Genomic DNA, 18,117 nt, shown 5'->3' on the forward strand with positions numbered 1-18,117 from the left:
TCCTACCTCATCTAGTGCTAAGGAGCTCCGATCTCTCGGGACGGTATTGCCTGGCGTAACACCAAGATTCGGAATGCTCGAAGATCAGCCTCTCGAGGCTTACTGGGCCTGGGGCGATGCTAGGGCTTAAAGTGCTCGAGATTTGATCTTTCGAGGCTTAAGGGCCTGGAGCAATGCCAGGGATTAGAGTGCTCAAGATTTGATCTTTCGAGGCTTGGGGGCCTGGCGCGATGCTAGGGCTTAGGGTGGTTGAGATTTGATCTTTCGAGGCTTGGGGGCCTGACGCGATGCCAGGGCTTAGGGTGGTCGAGATTTGATCTTTCGAGGCTTGGGGGCCTGGCGCGATACTAGGGCTTAGGGTGCTCGAGATTTGATCTTTCGAGGCTTGAGGGCCTGGAGCGATGCCAGGGCTTAGGGTGCTCGAGATTTGATCTTTCGAGGCTTGGGGGCCTGGAGCGATGCTAGGGCTTAGGGTGCTTGAGATTTGATCTTTCGGGGCTTGGGGGCCTGGAGCGATGCCAGGGCTTAGAGTGCTCGAGATTTGATTTTTCGAGGCTTGAGGGCCTAGAGCGATGCCAGGGCTTAAAGTGCTCGATCTTTTGAGGCTTTTGACTTTTCAACTTGCCACGGAGGATTTAGCTAGGGTTATATTGACTTGTCAATGTGCCACATCAGCGTCTGATAAGTGACACTCACAACATTTAACCATCAAACTGGACTGATTTGATCTTGTGGTGCTCAGCTAACTAGAGATCAAAAGGTTTTCTTTTGCATAGGCTGCTACTCTCTGCTGCACTTTACTTCATCCGGATGGAAAGAAACAATAGAGCTTTCAAAAACACTTCATCTTCTACTCCCTTTATCATTAATTTGATCGATCAAAAAGTGTATTAGAGAAAGGCTTGCTTCAATCAGCCTTAGAAGAATAAATGACCTGAGGAAAATTGATAAAGTTGAAGACTTACAGAAGCTGTTCATTGAGGGTTACTGCTTTGCCAATGCTCATTCTCTTGCCTATGACTAAGTGTTGATGTTACAATACTTATCACAGCTTAAGGGACTACTTCGCTAATCCTTATTTCTCTATCAGTATTGTGTTCAATGCTACTGTTTTGAGCTTGCTTGTATTGAGCCTCGGGGCTTGCTTCCTGCCTATGGCATTTGCTATTGTCCTACTTGGACCTCATGCATAGGGATGGCAACGGGGGCGGGTTTGGGCTGGTGTACCCTCCCCCGCCCCCATAACCGTTTAAAAAGTCCACCCCCATCCCCGCCCAAAACCGCAAAAACGGGGGAACTTTCCACCCCATCCCCATAACCGTTTAACATTTTTACTCCCGCGGATACCCGCCCCGCCCCGCCCCGCCCCGTTTAAGACCATAATTTATTTATTGTTTAAATAGATTTGCTCTTTTTTTTTTTTTTTTTTTCCCCCTCATCTTCAATTCTTCACCATTACAATTTTCATTTTAATCAAATTCATTTGTTACTTTAATATTGTTATATAAAGTACTTAATATATAGTGGGAAATATATAAACTAATGAAATAAGGGTATTTAAGTAGTTTGCCTATCTAAACAAGGCGGGGCGGTGCGGGGTGACCTCCCCCCACCCCCGCGCCAAACACGTGCGGGTTTTAATTACATCAAACCATCCCCGCCCAAATAAGCAAAACGGTCCCCCAAAACCGCCAAAAACGGGGCGGGGTGGGGCGGGTCAAATTGCTATCCCTACTCATTCATATTCTCTTACATCTTAATACAAATACTTACTTTAATGGACTTTGGACCGGTTTGGCAACAGGGGCGGAGGATTTCAATCCGGAGTGTAAAAAAAAAATGCTAAATGAATGATTATTAAAAGAAATATAAGAAAAAAAAATTAGTATATTTTCATTGATTACGTATAGAGCTCATTTGGGATTGCTTCTCTACTTATTAAAATTATTTTTATTTTGAAAAATTGCGTTTAGATGTGTTTAGTAATCATTATAGGCGCTTTTAATGGTTACCAAATTTAGTTTAGTAAAACGTTTGAGTTAAGTTAGAATTTAGAACTTTTAAAATTAGAATAAAACTGCGTTCTGAGTAGATATTGTATATTTTAGGTAACTCTTTTTTATTAGACAATTTTGTCTTTTTTATTTTTTATAAAGACAATTATACCCTTTTTTAAATAAAATTACTATTATCAACTATGATAATATCATATTAAAAGATATTATTGTAAAATTAGTAATAGAAGTCTCTTAAAAAAAACTGTTACCAAATAAATTAAAAAATAATTTAATTATGGAAAGCACTTTTTATATTGCGTCACCAAACTTACCGACAGTAATTTTTTTGACCGCATAAAAGCGTTTTTTTATTCAACATCAATCACAAGCGGGCTTATAGAGTAGCTACTATGAGGTATCCCTAGTGAGATTATATATATATATATATAAATGTGCAGAATATATATATATATTCTGCACATTTATATTGTATTAAATTTTCCTTTTTCATTATCAATCGTGTTTTTTTTCAAAGTTAAAGCAATATACTGTATGGAAGAAGAAGAATTGCGAGAGATACCCAACAGGAAGTTAGGCCCAAACAAAAACAACAGCAATCAAAACTTAGCCCTGACTATCGTAAAGCCCAGCCAGGCCGCCATTCAACTATCCAAATCAATTTTCTCCCAAATTCAAAACAAAAACATACTAGGAATGTTCTAAGTCTTGTAGTCTAGTGTATGGTTAGGGTTGAAATTCTCAAATCAGCGAATTGGATATGTGAGTGATGGTGTGTGCGCTTCAAGCCAATGAAGAAAAAAATCAAGACAGTTGGAAGATATCAACCTAAATTTAAAGACCACAATTTTTCTATATAAAAGTAAGAAAAAAGAATCTTCCTCATTACTAATCTATTAGAGGTGTCCCACATATAAAAGTAATAAAAAAAGAAAAAGGATTTGAATGAGAAGGAAAATAGATATATATGAATTGAGTGTTTTTTCTAACCAATAGCTTAAGTTTTTTTAGTTGAACCGCAAAACACCCAACCCGTTACACTTGATATCATAGCTATACCTTTTATCCAAATGAGTATATATATATTAAGGGAACGCGATTTCAAAAAATAATGGTGAAACATCTCATAGCATAGGCCAAATTAGACTATGTCAGAGATAGAAAATAAGGAGTAACAATCAAGGGAAAAATCACCTGCTACATACGCATCACCTGCCAGATTTATTATTATTTTCATTTTATTTTTGAAAGGGATCATGAGCTAGAATCCATAACCAAGCATTGTAAAGGTTCCAATACATAACTTTTCCTGACAAAAATTTCACAAAAAGAAGGAAATTTGATACATAACATTCCTAGAGTATATCATAAAGTGTTTCTCAAGAAATGAACCTATAACCTATACATAGTCCATAACTAAACGAAATACAGCAGATCCTGAATTAATGTCCTGTTGAACCATACATCATTTTCTAAAAAATATTCTTTCTTGCCTTATCGGATCGGGATGGCTAGTGAGATAAAAGTAAGCATTGTCAATTAACAACGGTTCAACTCCAACCACCTACCAAAACACAGCTGCATAGCTTGGTTAGCAGTTAGGGGTAGGCTTTTCACCTTGGACTCCAAACCAATGCTCCACAAGCATTATGTCAATAGATGCTACTTATGTCTTGCTGAGAATGAGTCTATGGACCACTTGTTCTTCAAATGTAGTTACAGCTCACAGATTTGGAGATTCATACAAGAGATTGCAGGGTTCTACATCTTGCCAAGTTGTTGGAAGGACTTGATTCAGTGGTGTTCAAAACATTGGACTGCATCAGAATTCATAACTCACAAGCTACTCTATCAGCTGCCATTTACTTCATATGGCAAGAGAGAAATGGAAGAGCTTTCAGGAACATCTCTACTCCACCTCACCATATTATCTCTCAAATTAAAACCTGCATCAGAACAAGGCTTGCAACAATCAAACTAAAGAAGAGGACCTGAGGCTAATCACAACTGAACAAGACCTTCATACAATGTTTGTGCAGGCTTGTTCCACATCTTGTATTCCCTCTTGGCTAGTATCTTAAGGTTTGGTCCACCTAGTACTAAGTTTGAGTAGCACTTGATGGTTGATTCCAATTGTAAATCATGCATGGTACTTTGCAGCCACTGGTTTTCTGGTTTACTGCAGTAGTGTGCATTTGTTTGCTTTTTGTATATGCTGTATTTGGCTGCCATTGGTTGCCATTGGTTTTTGTTGTATTTCCCCCAGCTCCATGTATATTCTTCCTTGTTAAATACAAGCTTACCCTTTAACCCAAAAAAAACAAAACAGTTTAACGCCAATTGATATCAATTTGTTTAAGATTTCCACCTCCAAATGCACCTCATGATTACGGTTTGCATAATCGACATTTCCCTCTCTAATAGATTCGGTAACAGAGGCAATCTCCATGCATAGAACCAGATGGGTTTTTTACTTTTGGTGTAAATTACTGAAATCTGAGAAGTTGACATCAGAGACAAAAGATGAAGAAAAGGGCAAAGTTTAGACAATCGTCAGAATTCAAAAGGATTGAAACAGAAAGCAAGAAAGCAGTTATGTTGTTTATCTGTGGTGTATGGTTGGTAGGGACTTGTGGACACGTACACTCAAAATATAGCAAAGAGATCTATTATGAATTTTAGTTGAAATAAGTAAAACAATTTCAAAAGAACTATGAAAGATGAAAATGAATACATGTCATAACAATGAAAAAAGGCAGAGGATAAATTAATTTTTGTCTGCCCCCTTCTTCAACAAAAATAATTGAAAATCAGTTTTCTCAAAGTGATGCCATATATATAACAGATTAATTAAGATGTTTTAATTGTAACTCCTTAAAGATGAATATCAAACAGTAATTGACAAATAAAAAATAAAAGTTTGAAGTTTAGGCTACTTACTAGGGCAATGATGAAATAGAGGTATTTACTTAAATGCTAGGTTGAGCTTTTACATTCACATGTAGCAATAACAGAAAACATGTAACTCCTTACAAGTGACTGTATCACGAAATGAACTAGGGTTGTTGTTGTTGTTGTTGTTGGCAAGAGATGATCGATTGAGTTGTGTGGTGATGAACTAGGGTTTGCAGACACAAGCAATGTGTTCATCGACGTCCTCACTCGACTACCGATCAAAACACTCGGCTGGTGCGCTTGTGTCGGCAAATCATGGTGGTTCTTGATCACAAACCCTAGTTTCATCACTAGTTCGCTAGAATCACTACACACCTCAATCGATCATCTCCTGCGAACAATGATCTTAATTCTACTATATTCGAAGCCTCTCCGGTGATGATGGCAAAGGAGTGAATTACTCACTTGCTATGCAGATCTTGAGCTTCCACTGATGAGATGCAATTATTCTTTTTCTACTTTTAATGGATGATCAACCCTTTTTTTCTTTTTCTTTGCTGTTTTTTTCCGCCGATAGTTAGATCCACCCTTGGTTGGCAGGGAAAGTATTGGTTGAAAAAGCAAGTGGTCCTGATTCAATTATTGGCCTGGAATGTTTGTTGAAATGGTCCTTGGTTGAATTATTGGTGATCCACTTTTTCATTTCAAAAGAAAAAGAATATATATATATATATACAAGAATCCAACACATGTAAATGTAATTACAAGAATTCTCAAATTTCATCAGGTTAATTTATTTTTATTTGTAGAGAAAATTTTATATATATATAATTTTTTATTTTAAATGGAAAAACATACACGCTCATAATTTGCCATCACAAAGACTTGAAGACTCATCCTCCCTTTTGAAGAGGGAGTTTGTTTGTTTAATGGGACTTAAACTTTGTAGGCTTAATTAAAAAAGTTTGGAAAATAATATCTTATTAGCAAAAGACACTCATCTTGGTCATTATTCAGTGGTAGTCGGTAGAGTGTTTAGGTCTCTGAACAAATGTACCCGTTTTTGAATACCTTTTTTGAGACAATAGAATCATTAAAATAGTATTTGTGTCAGTCAAATAGTATTTTAATGGCTCCATTCTCAATGTGGCGGAGAAAAGAAAAAGAAAAAAATAAATAAATAAAAACGGGCCCTTTTGAAATGCTCTGAGCCTGTTTTAAAATAAATAAATAAATAATGGAAGCCAGCCCGTGGTTGCAATATGGGTAGCCATTTTTGGGTTGACCCATTTCTTATTGCCAAAAATGTGGCCAGAATTAGGAGACTCTATTGGAGTGGATTGGGTTGCCAAATCCGGCCCAGGATCGCTTAAAATACTACATTGGAGCTATTCTAAGACCTACTCAATTTTACCCATCTCAAAACTTAAAGCCTGTACATTATAATTTGGGAATTTGGAGTATATGGTATTCTTCCCAAATTATAATGTATCTGTTCATAAAATGATTATTGCAACCAGCCATCTATTTTGATAAGAAATTCATATTTAGTTGGATGAATACTTTATGAACTTGAACGATATAGTTTCACTGTAAATCAGAAAAACGTCTAAATTATTCAAGATCACTCAAATTTTAAAAACTGTGCTTCCATATTTTTTCTCACACAACTTTCTCGGTTGGGTGGAGTGAACTTTTATTTGTTAAAATAAAAGAAATAATTTTTCTGCTTATTTCATATCAGATAAATTTGGTTAATTATTTTCGCAAGATTAGTTTTGATAAGATACGTATTGGCAGGAAGAGACACAAAACGAAATAATCTTCACATATAAGAATGTGGGCTCAGTGGGGACATCCGTCCCCACTAAAATTTTTTATTATTGCATTTTATATTTTTAAATTTGTATTTGTTTGCATTTATACCTATAGAATTTTGAAATTGCCCCCACTGAAATTATAAAAAAACCTTATTTTGAAATTGTCCCTACTGAAATTATAAAAAAACCCTCTATATAAATTCTCTCGACATATGAATTTCTAGATCCATACCTAATAAGAATGGCAAGTTGGACTGTTTAAGTTAGCAAGGTTCAACTTTCGACAATAATACTATTTTTTTCAATAAAGATCTTTGGAAGAAGTAGGGAAGAGAGTATTAAGAATTTATATATACACACACAAATATGTTTCTATGTCATTCGCATAAGTCAGGACTTAAGAGTAATAAAAATGATAAAGGGTCGAAGATAAAGGTTGGAGATGCCACCTCTTTGCTGCAAGGTGGAACCATTAAAGAGGTTTCCTCCATGACCAAAACACAGGCAGAGAGGAGGGAGATGAAAGAGAGGTGGTAAGTCATTTATGTTAAATGGGACTGTTAAAGGTTATTGCTGTCATTTAAATAATTAACTACATGATTGGAGCGCTGAAGACTATTTTGGAGCGCAAATATTAGCTCACTAATCAAGGATTGACCCTAAAATATATTTTGGGTTGGGCTAATATATTCTGGGTTGGATTAGTACTACTAATTTTTCTTTTTCTTTTTTGGGAGGCTCAAGTCCACTAGAGCCCCCCTGCATCCGCCGTTGTCACTAGTGCTGTGTTCGGTGGGTAAGAAGGAAGAGGTGTGGAGAGAAAATGGAAATGAATGAATGAATTTCTTTTATTCGGTAGAGATGATACTGTAGACACTAAAATTTCATGGGCTTTTGTCTTGACAAATTGGTTTATCAAATATTGGTCTCATGTTAATTAAATTATTTATTTGACTCAAACTTAGTCAACTTAAATTACTTAATTAGTTTAGCCCAGTTAATTAAGTAAAAAGATAATTATTTTCAATTAAATATCTTTGGAGTTAATTAATTTAATGGATAATTATCATAATATAACCGCCCAACCCAGTTATAATTGTCTCTTTATCAAGAACGGACACATGTCATCATACTATTCATCCAAGGAGTCTCATAGAGGCATCGATGAAGGAGAGAGAGGGTCCATAAATTGAAAAACTTAGAAATCCAGAGGGTGCAGAAATTCAGAGACTCAGAAGTCCAAAATTCCATAATAAAATACAGAAACTTTACCAACATTCATCCCCAACACCCAAGCCTAAACTTTGAAGAATAACAACAACAAGCACAATCAAAGTCTTGCCATTCTTCAACAAATTCTCTGAAGACGAAGAACAATAAGCACATCCAAAGTCGTGCTGTTCTTCCTCAAATTCAACAAAGAACAGCAAGCATATCAAAATCGTACCGTTCTTTTTTTGCGATTCAACAAGTTTGAAAAATCACTAAACAATACTGTTCGAGATTAAGTTTCTTCAGCCCTCAATCAGAAATCATCAGCGATTTTACTCAATTACAAATACTTGAAGAAGATTGTCAACAACCCGATTCAAAATTAAGCTCCAACAGCTCTTGAATCCAACAAACAAAGGAGATCGAATTGGAGGATACTTTTTTTCTTTTGTAAAGAATACCTCTCAAGATTGTACTCGAATTTTCATAAATCAATAAATTATTATTTACTCCCTATTTCATTTTTTTTATTTATCATTCTTGTATTTGCTCCCTATTAGAAGCAAGCAGATTTTTTTCTTCGGCAATACACTTTGGCGACTTATCAAAATTTTTTTTACTAAACGAGCTTAGAAATTGGACTTGGGCTCGGCTCATTTACTAAACGAACGAGCCCGAACTGTTCATAAATAGCTTGACTCATTTGCAGCCCTATATATGAGGCTAGGCTATAAATTAATTGAAATGTCTAAATGATGTGAGTCGAGATTTAATTTATTTAAAATTTAATTGCTCATATGCAATGGATTTGATCCAACCTTATTATATAGGTACCCTAGCCCAATTATTATACATTAAAATTTTACACACACACACACACTACAGATTTAATAGTCTTTAATACCTTAATATATAATACTATATCGATCAAATTCTAATAAACATTTTTACTGGGAAAAAACAAAATACAATACTTGGTCTTGTCCTGAATGATGAAGTTCATTCTCATAGCTGATGTGGTCGTATATAATGTAAACATCTGTCTAAAAGTAAATAAAAAAATGGGCGTTACCCATCTACTTACAGGTTAAATCGAAACTCAGTGTTTTTTTTTTTTTCAAAAGAATCACGGTCGTCCCCCTAACCTCACGTGACTTTCTTCCTCCCTCTCCCTCTCCCTCTCCCCACTGCTGCCTTCATCCTCCACTGTTTGCCACTGCCTTCTTGTATTGCTCCATTATTTAATGAAATCCTTGTCTTCATATTTTAGTTCAAATTCAAAGCGAAACCCTAGTTTCATTTTCCATTGTTCAACCAATGCCGCCTTTGCTCCACTATTTAGTGAAACCTTAGCCTTCATATTTTGTTCATATTTAACACTTTGAGTAATTTTGGTTTAACCTGTGAAAATATAGGAATACCTTCTTTTTTAAAATGTAAATTTAAACAAATGCCTAAATTGTATTAGACCACGTTAGGTGGGAGGATAAAGTCCATCCTTCCAAAGCAGGACCCAAGCTCTATTCAAAAAGAAATTCGTACTAGACACTCGTGTTGGATATTATTCATATATTGGTCACTAATTATTCCCTCAGTTTACAATGTTGTCGAGAAGCAGAATGGAAATATGGATAATAAAAGGTATTCGCCCCGTTTAAAAAGATTATTCATCGCCCAGTTTTAAAATACTTTTTTTTTTGTTTTTTACCCTAGTTGCAGAAACAAAATGGAGGTAGGGATAGAGAGAGGATCATTACAAGAAAAATGTATATTTACAAGGTGTAAAAAATCTTTTAAATACTTTTTACAAGGTTAAATTGCATGCGGTAAATAATAGTCTTTATTTACTGGATTAAAAAATCCTTGTAAATAACCATTAAACACCCGGTAAATATCATTTTTACTTTTTGTAAAAAGATTTTACCATGTTTTTTACACCGCTAAAAGAAGAAAAGAAACCAAATATTGCATCCTAACCTAAACATTACATAATCACAGCCACAAACACATGATCCCTGGACTAAAAGAATATATGACATTCATTTTTTATTAATATAATGCACAACAAAAGAATAATATCAATTAGGAAACATAAAACCAACTCCTGTAGTTCCAAAAAAAACTTAACTAAGGTCTTATATCCCCAACAAAAGGCCATTTTATTTGCAATTCAAGACATTACTAATCACATAGAGAGTGCATTATCTATTTCTTGTCTTTACAAATATAGTTCTTGAAGCCTCTATTCTCCATGCTCTGCCTTCTTCCAGAGTCTTCTCATCCTCTTCATCTCCCTGTGAAATGATTCACAAACAAGTTAAAATGATTTATTATACAACTCTATTAACACCTTATATTTCTATTTAATGAACAAAAATCTTGTAAAAGTGCCCCCGGCGGGCTAGCAGTGATGGTGGGGCTTGGGCCTGGCACACACGAGGCCAGTGTTCGAGTTCTCTACCATGCTTTCTAGTTTCGTCGACTAACCTGGTGCTGTAGTTGTGGGGTTGGCTACAGTACTCCCAATTTGGTGCCTTGGGGGTGGGTCCAAAGGGCCCTGCTTCAGAGAGTTCTGAGTTATCAAAAAAAAAATCTTGTAAAGTGGGTACATCTAAACCTTGAAATCTTAATGTAACTAGAAGCAATATTCCAGTAAAGCAAAAAGTATTAACTCCTTACCCAAACAAATCAAAGAGTAATAAATAACTCAAGAGGAGATGACGAAAACACATTCAAAGGCTAAATATAAGAAAAAGATAAAACAATTTTTTTTTTTCTTTCAAAAAAAGGACATTAATTATCTAGTTCATATCACAATGTCGCAGGGCAATGCTAAATGATGAACATGTAGAAAATTTGGAAGTAATGTGAACCTTAGGGCATTTTTGTTTGGATGCTACATGGGTACATTGGTCTGAAAGTATTCCCCTTTCAGAGTGAAAATTGAAGGAGCCAAAGCAAGTTCTACAGTTACCAGCTAGGATCATTTATAGTTATAATAGAATGGTAGCAATAAACTTTTCATTTGCTACATATAATATAAACAATACTTTCCTATTGTATGACTTGCTATAATAAATTTGTAAAAAAATTGAAGCTGTAATTTTTATGTGATCTTCTCAGTAAAGCTAAGATCAAGCATAAGATATCATAGTTTTATCTTCATTGTTTAGTGCTTTATTAATTTAATTTAAATTAGAAAATTAAACATTACTTAAACACGTTAATTAAATACAGTAAATAAGAAAGAAAGTGTGGTAAATATGAAGTTTTCTTTTAAAAAATTATTTGACACTAATATTTAGTTTTAAATATAAAATTTAGTTTTAAAAAAGAATTTTTTTATAAGGTTTAAAGCTTAATTGAAGTAAATAAAATGTGATAAATAATCATTTTTGTTATAGTGGATGGATGCATTTCAGCCATGGCTTCCGACAGAATTGAGAGAGAGAGCGCGCAAATTCTGATATGAGAGAGTGAATCAGAGAGAGCCAACTATTCATTTTATATGAAATTCGTGCAAGCTGGCGGGTAAGATCCAAAAATTCTAGAATATCCCCTTGGTACCATACACCGGAGTCTATCAGCCGTTGAATAAGATATGGTACTCACTTAATGGATGATCCAACAATTAGACGTGGGACTCACTTAATGAAGTATTCTAGAACTTATGGGCAAGAGCGAGAGATGGAGAGAGCGTGGGTTCTCTTTGTTGGGAAATCTTTATTACAACATATTGCGGGTAAATTAATAGACTATTATTGAAAGAACTATACATAATATATAAACCACCTGGATAACAGCAAATATAGCCAATCACAACCCGAAGGCTCAAAAACATATTTCAAAGATAGGCTACAAATTAAGCCACAACTATATATAAAATAAAATAAAGAAAAAAAAAAAAGGATCAAACACTATATGTCTATCTATAAAAAGCAGTCATAAAAGGAAGGTGACAAAAGGGAAGTCTGAAAAACAAATCTAATCCCAAGATTTTAAAAACAAATCCAATAGAATAAGCTAATTCTATCCATATGCAAGTATTCAAATGACTTGGTCAAAATAATCTAATGACAATTTTCCTAGTAAACCGAAAAGGTCCAGTGGTGTAAAATGCATATATATATATATATATATATAACAGAAGGTACTTTTGGGCTTCAAATCAGAGTTAAGAGAGACATATTCCTCATAACTATCTCAACCCATTCCGTATGCAGTCATGTCTACCTCTCTTACACTTTTGTTTCAGTGGTTTTCTTTGCTTTCTCTAATCACCTCAACCAATATTGTGTCTGCAAATTTAGATAGACGACCAAGGCTCGACCTGCTTTTCAAAGGAGTACGTGGAAAAGAAGTACGAACACAAGCAGAAGCAAAATTGCCAAAAGACTTTAAAACCTTTTTCTACCCCCAAACACTTTCAAACACTTGATCACTTCAATTACTTGCCCGAGAGCTACACCACTTTCAAACAACAATACATGATAAATTTCAAATATTGGGGTGGTGCGAAGAAAAACGCGCCAATCTTCGTTTATCTTGGTGAGGAGGGGCCATTGACTATTGACACCCTGGAAAATAGTGGGCTTCTAATTGATCGAGAATGCCCCTCGTTTTAAAGCTCTCTTAATCTATATAGAGGTAGAGTTCTAAATCCAAGACCTCTAGCTAGCTTTATATATTTTCATTGTTTTAGAGTATTTACGTTGAACATGATTGTTTGATCATATATCAGCATCGGTTTTATGGAAAATCAATTCCATTCGGATCATTGGAAAATGCGATGAAGAATGCAACTATTCACGGTTATTTCAATTCAGCTCAAGCATTAGCAGATTTTGCAGAGGTAATCGTATACCTCAAGAAGAAATTTTCTACTCAGTACTTTCTTGTTATTGTCTTTGGAGGATCCTAAGGAAGAAGTAAGCAAGCAACTATATATAATATTGATTAACCATTATTAATTATCCAATTATATATATTATATATATCATTTAATTTTTTGTCTTAATTAATTCCCATGCATTCTATACTTGAAAATTTTCAGTGCTTGCAACATGGTTTCGGCTAAAGTATCCCCACATTGCCGTCGGAGCTCTAGCCTCATCGGCACCTATCCTTTCCTTCTATAGCATCAATCCACAAGGCCGGTATTTTTCCATGGTCACAAAGGATTTCAAGGTACAAATAATTTATTTAATTTAACTATTAATTGTTTTTCCTTAATTTGAGTCATTCAAGCGGCATGCATGGGTGGTATAATGAAGTATTGTTAACATTGCAGGATGCTAGTAAGAGTTGTTACCAGACTATAAAGAATTCATGGTCTGAAATTGATAAAGTTACTTCTCAGCCGAATGGTCTTTCAATTCTTAGCCAGAGATTCAAGACTTGCAAGTAATAAATTAATTATATATGTTACTTTTATAATTTAATTTTCTTGACAAATAAAAAATGAATGATTCTGAAATGAAGTAATTGGTTCGATCAGGCCCTTAAACGATTTACAATTGCTGAAGGGCTTTTTGGAAGGAAAGTATAATAATGCAGCTCAATATAATAATCCACCAGCCTATCCTGTTACTAAGACCTGTCGGGCCATTGATGGAGCACCTAAAGGAACCGATATTCTTGGCCAGATTTTTGCTGGTCTCGTTGCCTATGAAGGCAAAAAATCATGCTATATTAATATGACCACACCGGATCCTAGTCAACCGGATGGGTGGTAATGGCAAGTAAGTTTGCGCATATTTATATATATGATCATAATATACATATTTTTTGGTTCAATATAATATTGCTGCCTCCATTCCAAAAAGAATGTCATGTCATCATCATGATACTCTTTTTGGGACGGAAGGAGTAATATATTGATGATGATTAAGATAGTGAAAGTCCACAATTTTATGTGAGTGGGAGATATCATCATGATATCCTTAATATCCTTATGTATGTCAGGCTCCCATCATTGCTCATATATATATACACACACACAACTAATTTTATATGAGTAAGGACTAATGTCATATGTAGGGATGGCAATTTGCCTCGCGATGATGGGTACCCGCCCCACCTCGTTCCATTTTTAGCGATTTTGGGAGACCGTTTATTTTATTTGGGCAGGGGTGGTTTTTATTGATGAAAACCGACACAAGTTCGGGGCGAAGACTGGGGGAGGTCACCCCACCCCACTCTGCCAATTTAGGCAGGTAAATTACTAAATTACCCTTATTTTATTAGTATATATAGTTAGTTCTAAAAAAACTTAAGTCACATTCACTTACTTTCTCAACTGTTTTAGTGAGCGGTAGAGCCCTGCGAACTAAGAATGCTCATACCTTTGAACTTTATGTTAAATTATTGATTGCCCATTTTTTATGATTTTTTTCAATAGTTATATAATTGTATTTGAGGAAAAAAAAATTAAAAAAAGAGGAGAAATTATAAAACTAAACGGGGCGAGGCGGGTGCCGTGGGGGTAAAAAGGTTAAATGGGGCGGGGATGGGGTGGAAAGGTCCCCCGTTTAAGTGGTTTTGGACGGGGACGGGGCGGGGGTTTCTAAATGGTTGTTGGGTCGGAGAAGACTACACCCGCCCAAAATCGTCTTATAATAATATTTGAATAATCACGGGAAGTCCAATCGTGAACATATCTGATTAATATTATGTGAGTAAGGTGCTAATGTCATCCTTCACCCACATAATTTATTATAATTTCAAAAAAAAATTAAACCAAACAAGTCTTAAAAATTTTCTTCATTTGAATTATTTGTGGTGGATTTATTAGTCATGCAATGATATCTTGATGCCCATTGATAATCGTGAGAATGATGACAATATGCTGCCAAGAGTGGATAATTACAATTTAAGTAACCTCACCAAGGATTGCATAGACAGTTTAGGCGTCCCACCAAGACCTTATTGGGCTACAACCTATTTCGAAGGCCATGTACGTACTCTTCACTTTTTTTTTTCCCGTGTTTTTCTAAGTGCTTCCAATAATTATTATATTCATTTTAGTTACGTAGTAATTAATAACTTTTAGAAGTTATAAAGTGCTTTTCAATGGCTCATTGTAGGATATAAGATTGGTTCTCAAAAGGTTTGGTAGCAACATCTTATGGAATGCAAGATCCTTACAGTGATACCGGGTATATATCGATCTGAAAATATATTTTTCTTTTTTAATTCTTTTGTAAATACATAAAATAAATTATGTTGTCTTCGTCTAATTAATATAATATGTTTGTTTTCTTCTCTGATCATAGGGTATTGAAGGACATATTGTAAACTTTAATTATTCGTGCAAATCATTAATCACAAATAAATATGAATCCCAAATCTTAGAACTTCATTATTCTCATATACCTATAATGCATAAATAATTATAGTTTGATATAAATACCTCGATCCATGATAGCAAACCTTGTTGGATCAAGTTCAATGTCGAGATCATTTATCAACGAACTAAGCAGCGACTTTGAACAATAAGCAAAACGTGGAAACTGATTTCTCTCTCTTAACCTTTTGCACACATAAAAACATTATACGTGTTATTTCATTAGCGTACATAATTGATAGGATATATGCACTTTTATAAAGGTAGAGAAATGACCAATTTTCCTTTAGTAACTTTAATTCCACTTTCCATCAAAGTAAGGAATAATTAAGAAAATACTTCTCCAATAATTAATTACCAAAAAGGTAATTTATAAGTTGACCAAATAATATAATATTAATCTGATATCTATTTCCTTAACCACTAATTAATGAAATATATCATATGTCCAAATCATGTGCGCCATAATTAATAAAGAATCTTAGATTCTCCCACTTGGCCCATATAAATAACTTCTGTAGTGGTTTAGTAAAATAGTCATTAGTGTGCACCATAAATTAAATTAACTCATTAAGATGGTCATCATAAATACCATGGTAAATAAAATACTAATGTGAGTTATGGCGGTTATATATCATTAAATGACACAGTCCCTTCCATGTACCACAACACTAGTAACCTATTCAACATAGTTTATAAATGAGAAGTATCAATAATGATCTAACAATAATGTCTTTTCCAAGACTATTCATATTACCACTTATTAAAGCAATACGTATATGTACATTAATTAATAGGAAATATTATAAATACATTTAATGACCGCAAAATGTCAAATATATAAGCACTGTTAAGTAATTCACAATTAAAAAACAATCATCATTGACTACATTTAAGACCCATTCTTTCAACATGTTCCATAAATGTCTTGGGTGGTAGTCCATTCGTTAATGGATTGCAATCATAAGTTGTGTGCTTATATATTCAATAGACATTCGTTGTTTCTAAACATCTTCTTTAATGATAAAGTATTTCAACTTTAGAATATCTATCATTTTTCATACAAGAAGATCAACAATTGCAGCATAAATTTTCAGCAATCTGAAAATGGTACCCATAACTCCAAGTTCTGAAATAAATTCTGCAACCATAAATTATAACCTCAAAGCAAGTTATAAATTAAAAATTGCTTATAGAAAAAGTAATAATAAATTACTTTACACTTTTTTATAATATTGTTCCTCCAACCAAAAGGAATAAATAACTAATTGGGAATTAATTATTATCCACATATTCATAAAAAATGTCTTCCTAAGTGTGAGCATATAATCTTTTATTCATTACCCACTTGTACATACATCAAACTCCATAATATATGCATAAGGAATATTTTTCGTTTTTTTTACCTTCTAACTAACTCATTCTTTGGGATCGTATTAGGCTGAATTTATCCCCTTTTATGTATGGAACAATACTGGTTGAATAATATTCCATACCAAATCTTTCTAAAACTCTTTCAATATATGCTTTCTGAGACAATTCTAAAAATCCACATGGAATATTTCTATTCCTATTATATAGGATGACTCATCCATATCTTTCATTTCAAATTTCTTAAAAATAACTTTTAGTTTCATATAATAAAATAAGATCACTACTAGTAAACAAAATATCATCAATATATAGAATCAGAAATATAAACTTACTCCTACTAACCTTCTAGTATATACACTGATCAACAGTGTTTTCCTTAAAAGCAAAAGAAATAATGGTATCATTAAACTTAACATACCATTATTAGGAAGCTTGTTTAAATCCATATATTGACATCTTAAGTTTACAGACCATGAATTCTTTACCCTCTAATTTGAAACCTTCGGGTTGTTCCATATGGACTTCCTCTTATAAACTCTCATTCATAAAAGTTGTATTCACATCCATTTAGTGTAACTCTAAATCATAATAAGCTACTAATGACATGATATTTTAAAAGATTCTTTCTTAGATACTGGAGTAATGTTTCTTTATAATCTCTTCATTCATGGCACTAATCCATTTAGTAAAATCATTACTGTTAATGGCTTGTGAATATGTAACCGGATCCGTATGTATCTCACTATATATCAAAATCAGATTTTTGCAGATATATCACATATTCATTCGGAATAGCAGATCTCCTTTCTCTTTGAGATCGTCTTAATGTTATTCCTTATTCTTCTACAATCTATTCATTGGTGACAATCTCAATATGGAGTTATTAATCATTCAATTGTTCTTTATTGTTATACGGTTCACCAACTGAAGGAACAATTATTTTCTTAGAAGTTATAGATAAAGAAATTTATACCCTAACTTCATGAATGATCATATTCTTATTTTTATCACTCCCACTGACTTCACCATTCTCAATGAATCTGACATTCCAGTTTCAACAATTCTCGTACTATGTTTAGGATAGTAAAACTTGTACCCTTTAAATTATAGGTAACAAGAAATTACTTAACATACTCCTAACCATATCCATAAGAGTACGATTACACCTTTCAGCTAAACGCTTCTGTTGTGGCATATATAACAAAGTGTATTGAGCACAAATGCCATACATTTCAAGGAGTTTAGCAAACGGTTAGAGTTTTAACCCATTTCATCATACTTTCCATAATATTCACAACCTCTATATGGCCTTATGATTTTCACTTTTCTATCTAGTTGTTTTTTAACCTCATTTATGTATACTTCAAGAGTACCCACTGCTTGAGATTTTTCATTCAATAAATAGATATATCCATTACATGAAAAATTAACTATAAAGGCGATAAAATATTTTTCT

At 34.0% G+C, this 18,117-nt stretch overlaps 1 long non-coding RNA gene and 1 pseudogene across 1 annotated transcript; one reads left to right on the plus strand and one right to left on the minus strand.

The window, feature by feature from the left end:
• Positions 1-3,334: 3,334 nt before the first annotated feature.
• Positions 3,335-5,607, minus strand: LOC132298043 (uncharacterized). Its single transcript, XR_009479501.1, has 2 exons — positions 4,956-5,607; positions 3,335-4,511 (listed from the first exon to the last, which is right to left on the minus strand). It is a non-coding gene; the product is annotated as an uncharacterized LOC132298043 (long non-coding RNA).
• Positions 5,608-11,612: 6,005 nt separating this feature from the next.
• Positions 11,613-18,117, plus strand: part of LOC132272895 (uncharacterized) — a 47,915-nt pseudogene continuing 41,410 nt past the window's right edge.

The sequence above is a fragment of the Cornus florida genome, unplaced genomic scaffold (genome assembly GCF_030987335.1).
Source record: "Cornus florida cultivar Cherokee Brave unplaced genomic scaffold, ASM3098733v1 CherokeeBrave_3.0.0_Hap2_Chr01, whole genome shotgun sequence".
NCBI lineage: Eukaryota > Viridiplantae > Streptophyta > Magnoliopsida > Cornales > Cornaceae > Cornus > Cornus florida.